Genomic DNA, 6,000 nt, shown 5'->3' with positions numbered 1-6,000 from the left:
GACCTGATTTGTTGACATTTTGGAAAGTTCGACAGTGATCCAGGGTGGAGTCTATGGAGAAATGACCCATAACTGGTGGGTTCTCTATGTGGTTGTAATTACATAAACTCATATCTTGGCGGCCATATTTGGTGAGTTTTCTCTTGTCTTTAAATACTTTGCAAACAAGATTTTCAATATTTGTAGAGTTTTCCGCTTGAGCCTTTGGTTGCTTTTGGTTTTTGCTGTTGTAGCTGTGAGGCAGGAGTACCTCCTCGACATAAATCTTTGCCCGAGTTTTTTTATGGCCCCTGTTGGTTGAATTGATCTGCTGAAAATCTGATTTCCTGAAAATCTAAATTCTGTTCATGTCCATGAACAGGGATTAGATGTCCCATTTTGCAGATGGGAAGAACGAGGCCCGGGAGATGAAGGGATCTGGCCCAAGCTGCACTAAGCAGTGGTGGAGCTGGGCCGTACCCAGGCTCCTGTCCGTGTCCAGAAGGTCGTTGGCCCAGGTGCCCTCCTTGGGAGTGCTGACCCCAGGGATTGATTCCAGGCTTTACGTCTTGTTTACATCACTGCTCAAAGATTTCTTTCCCAACTGGTCTCTTTTGGCTGTAAGAGGCACCCAAGATAGACTTTGGAAAAACTGCTTGTTGGGTGGGAACCAGCTGCCCCTCCCCCAAGCCTGTGTTTCTGGCCAGTTTTTCCTGAAGGAGGGTCTGGTTTCCCCGGGGTCCCCAGGGCCCAGGCAGGTGGAGGCGGGGTTGGCTCAAGTCTCAGTTCCTCCTGGGGCTTCCTGCAGGCACTTTTCACTTCCTGCCCAGCAGCCCTGGGCTCTGGGCTCCTGGTGGGGGTGGGGAGGCCCAGCTGGGGAGGCCAGGGAGGAAGGACTTGACCCCTTACCTCCCGCTGTCTCAGCAAGGATGGCCCCACACAGCCCTTGCCTTTAGAAGCTGGTGGCATCTCTCTGAGCCCGTCTCATCTTCTAAATGGAGCCCAAGGGCCAACCAGCTGTCCGAGATTAAAGAGGTCGTGTGGCAAGTCGGGTCCTCATCCTGGAGTGCCTCCATCCCATCCTTCCCTGGGACGCAGACACTTCCTGCCCGGAGCCCCCAACCCTCAGAAATTCTCCTGGAAAGCTAGTTTCCCGGAGCTGGTCTGAGGCTCCAGTCTCGGCAGTTACCGCTCCCACCGCTCATCCGTTTACTGTCCCACTGATCACACCAGATCCAAACACACCCGCTCTGTGCCAGGGCCATTCTGGGCGATACCTGGAGGGTGGCCTCAGGCCCCACCAATAGGTCCTAGTGCAGTGGGAGAGATGGAGTGAGACACAGGGACAAAGCTGGCAATCCCTGCCAGACCCAGGGAATGCCCCAAACAGGGAGGTCATTAATCCAGCATCTAGAGCATGCTTTGGACCGTGGGAGGTATGCCCTGAGTCTTGCCCAATTTTCCTACCGGAATGGAGCAGAGAATGGGCATTCCTGGCCCAAGGGACTGTGGAAAAAGGTACAGAGGAGAGGGCACAGAAGGGGTCAAGAAGCAGGCCACAGGGGCAGGGGGAGCTAGAGGGTTGGGCACCATGGCCTCTGAGTGCCAGGTGAGGCTCAGAATCTTCTTGGCACATAAGGGCACCCATCCTCAGGGAACCCAGGTGCTTCTCCAGCCACACCATTTAGCGTCTCACCATTCCCTGTCCCGTTCCCTCTGAGAGCCTCCGGGACCCTTCTGGCACTCCTCTGGCACTCCTCTGGCACAGGGTGGGAGCTCACTCCCATTTGCTCTTTTGTGGGTGGCTCAGGCCACATTCGTCCTCACTCAGGGCTGAAATCTGACCTCTCTCCAAGCTGTGCCCTCTCCCCAGCTGCCTGGTCCTGACCTGGCGCTGAGGGTGAGGGCCGGGTAGGAACGACTGCCCAGGGTCACGCAAAGAAAGGGTCAGGGAGGAGCCAGGAAGACACATGCCCACGTTCCCAGCCCAAGCTCTTTCCCGGGGCTCTGCAGGGGGGAAGCTGCCCTGGGGACGCCCCAGGGGTCCCGGGGCCCAGAGGGCCTCTGAACATCTCCTCCTTCCCTTGAGCTGCAGAGAGTCTGGGATCTAGGAAGATGGCAGCGACTCCAGGGCAGGTGAAAGTCTCTCTCCGCGACTCCTGCGGTCAGCCCAGCAGGTGGCACCTCGACCGCCGGCCGCCTGGCTCGTGGAGCTGGGCTGCGGGACGGAGAGGGTGGGACCAGGACGAGAGGCGCGGCTGAGGGCGGGGTCGGGGAGGGAGGAGGGGCTGACGGACGCCGAGTCTCAAGGGAGTAGGGAAGGGGCGGGGCCGGGGCAAGTAGCAGGAGGGGGCTCCGGGCCGAGGGGCGAGGAGAAAGGGCGGGACCTGGTGAACGGCGGGACCGAGACCCACAGCGCCCTCTCCAAGCCCCGCACCTCCACGCTCACGCGGGGCTCCCGTCCTCACGTGTGTCCCGTGCCAGGAGAGGCCTTGGATGCAGGGCATGGCCCCGACTTTGGGGCGAAGTGTCTATGTCGAGGAGCGCAAAACGCCTCCCCCACCCCGGGCTAGGAACCGACTTCAGAATCCTGTCCAGGACCGGGCAGGCCGGCGGGACAGGGCGGGCCTGTTCCAGGTGGGTGGACGCGCTGTGTGGCCTCCGCTGAGCCCTGTCCTTAGTGGCCAGCTCCAGATTTGCATGTTCACTGGGGCCTTTGGAGGGTCCTGAAGGGGGAGAGTAATGCGGGTAATTCAGGTAATTCCAGCTGTGATGTCCTGAGCGTGACTCCGAGGCAGGGGAGGGGAGGGTCAGGGAGAAGGTGCGGCGGGACCGGAGGCTACACCCCAGCTCCCGGCACCACTTCCATCGTCCCCCCACTCATGCCGCTCCCTGGCGACCTCAGCCTGGGTGCCCCCTCCCTCCCACAGGCAGCTGGAGCCTGAGTCACGAGCTGCCTCTCGGGGAGACAAAGGAGCCAGGAGCCCTCCCCTCCCGACCCCCTCCCGGCACTGGCATAGGCATCTGTGTTAGCAGCAAGTCCTCAGTTCTCTAGAATCTGCTTTTTGGGTAACCCTCCTTCGTGGAAGAAATGAAAACAAAACGGGCTTGGGAATGTGGCCTTTGAGGCTCGTGGATGGCACCCAGAGTGGCAATCGTCATCTCAGCATGGCGGCAGTGGGAGCCCCCACCCGACTGCATGGACCCGGTGTTTCTCCATCTGGGGCCCATTTGGCTTCTCCCTGCAGCCCTGCTGAAGAGGTGCTAGCAGCCCATCTTGCAGATGAGAAAACTGAGGCCTAGAAAGGTTGAATGGCCATATTAGAGCAGGAATTCCAACCCACATTACCCCAAAATGAAGGATAAATAGGCGCTGTCTGTGTGAGGGGCTGGAAAGGCATTCCAGGAAGAGAGAACAGCGTGTGGAAGGCCGGGGGGATCCTGTAAGAGTCAGGGCACACTGAGTGTGTTATCAGGGTGTAGGAGCACTTCCCTGGGCTCTGGGCTGGGGTCCTCCAGCTGCTCTCTCTTTTTATACTAAACTGGCCAGACAGTAGGTTTGGGCCTCACAGCGAAGGTTCCAAGCCAGACCCTGGCCCTTCCCGGCCGTGTGCCAGTCACAGCAAATCATTTCCCCTCTCTGGGTCTTGGGTTTGTCTCGAGGAGATTCCAATTCCCTGGCCCACCACTGGGCAGACTGGTCACTGACCCACAATCTAAAATGGAGACACCGAGGGCCATCCCAGGCTTTCCCTAATGTCCGTGACCTCTCAAGACCTTGAGCCTTGCACAGCCAGAGCCGGGCACCAGGCAAGGGCTCAGCAGCGTAGGAAGAACATGTGTGCACAGGGGCATCCACACTAACACACGTGTGTACTCACATGCCCATGGTGGAAGGAAGGCCCTGGTAATCATGCTCGCACCAGACATGCACTCTGGCTCACATTCGCGAGCACATTTCGACACCCTCACACTCAAGCTGCCAGAACTCAGAGCTGGGGGCGGGGCGGGTGCCCTTCAGGCACAGAGACACACGGCTCCTCTGCCCGCCCCGTGGGGCTCGCTGCAGATGCCAGGGGTTATTTTAAGCCTGGATCAATGGGCGATTTTTGGTGACACAGGCTTGGTGGGGGGGCAGGCAGAGGAAACAAGAGGCAGGTGCCCTGGTGCTGTGCTGTGGAGAGAGACCCCAGCGTCCAGGGAGGACCGCCTGGGCAAAGGGGTCAGTCTTCAGCTGAGCTGCTCCATTTCTAGATCCCCTCGCCCAGCAAATGTGCGGGCACCTGAGAGGCAGTGCCATGCAAATGAATGGCCAGATCCCAGGACTCAACCGGTCAGCTGTGGTCTGTCTCTGCATTTGTCTTCTTCTCCTGTTCCCCCTCCCCGCCCCCAAGGCTGTATGTTCATATGAAGAGGGCATTAAGTGCCTGACATGGGTCCAGTAGATGTAGGCACCTATGGTTGCTGGCTGACCACTGAACCAGACTTGGATAGAGAAGAAGCCATGGGTGTGGGGAGGAGCTGGAGGTTGGACATCAGTCCTGGGGTGGGGGTGGGGGAAATGGAATCCAGCATCCAGCTCCTTCACTGGACAAATGGAGATGGCAATCAACGTGGGGTGGAAGGTCAGTGGAGCACCTGATGATGCAGGACAGTGGGGTAAGAGGGGGGCCCAGGGAGGGGACATAACTCAGGGAAGAGCATTAGGAGTTCAGGGCCAAGTGGGGTCATCCTACCTGGGAAGAGGCCACAGTGCCAGGCGGGCAGAGACAAACCTCTTTAAACCTAGTGCCCAGCAACAGGGTGGGGAAGGGGGAAGAAGCAGTCACCCCAAAGCCCCAGTGACCCAGAGGGCAGCTTAGCAGTGGGGGGGGGGGGGGGGTGGCGCTGATACAAATCTGACAGTTTGTGCATTTCTAGGACTACCACTCCCAGAGGAAGCAGGGAAGTCTGCACCAGAAAATATAGCGACAAGTTCTAAGCTGAATAACAAACGGAAAGTTTGACAGCAGAAAGTAAACTAAAGACCAGTCACTGAAAGACAGTATGTAAAATGGGGCATATTTTAGTGCCCCTGGTGATGGGATTAAGGCAATTTCATTTCCTTCCTTTGCTTATCTATTTTGTCTCTAAAACTGTAACATAGTCTTCTAAAGGGGTAGGGTCTTCCCACCTGGATCAGAAGAGTGTGTGTTGTGGCTGAAGGGGGAGGGAGCAGGCTGTCTTTGGACAGGGCGCAAGGAATGCCCCTGAGCGGACAGCATCTCAGCCACTAATACCTGAAATTAGCCTGTCAGCCCCTCATCTCCGCAACACAAGGACTTGATCCTCCTTTAAATGTAAATCCTTCTCCCTCTTCCTCCCTCCACTTCCTCCACTTTTATAAGCTGATCCCAGTCGCTGAGTTAAGACATGATGCAAAGGGGAGCAGGAGAGCCCTAGGAGCCCGAATTCTTCATTTTACAAAAACTAAAGACTGAAGTCACTTCATTCATTCATTCAGCAGACACGGTGCTGTGTGGGAACACCGGGGAGAACTGGACGCCCAGCCCTCGGTCTCCTGACGATCTCGTCCGGACAGTGGGAGGCACCATATTGACCCTTGCCTCCTGGAACAGGCGCATTATGAATCCGCACCCCCCCCCACTTCCGGAAAAGTTTTGATGTTAAGATGAGAAACTGAGGCAGAGAGAAGCAAGGCGCCACCGCTCGGTCACATTTTCCAGTTAAACCCAACTTGGAAAACGCCAAGGGACGGCTCCGTGATAGGTCCAAGCTCCGGACCTCCTTCCACCCGCTTCCCCCGCGCAGGCCAGAGGACCGGAGCGGCCTTCGGGGGGCGGGGCGGAGGGCCGGCCGATGGCCCCGCCCCCTGACCCGGTCCCGCCCCCTCTTCTGGGTCCAAGTCCAGCCCAATCTTCTCTCCCTCACACCTAGGGTAGCGAAGAGCTCCTGGGAGAACGCAGACGAGGCCATGCCCATCGCCATAGAAGCGGGGACACCCCAGGACCCCAACCCAGG

This window comes from Panthera pardus, unplaced genomic scaffold, assembly GCF_024362965.1.
Source record: "Panthera pardus isolate Hobbes unplaced genomic scaffold, ASM2436296v1 HiC_scaffold_6, whole genome shotgun sequence".
NCBI lineage: Eukaryota > Metazoa > Chordata > Mammalia > Carnivora > Felidae > Panthera > Panthera pardus.
This window is presented reverse-complemented; position numbering follows the sequence as displayed.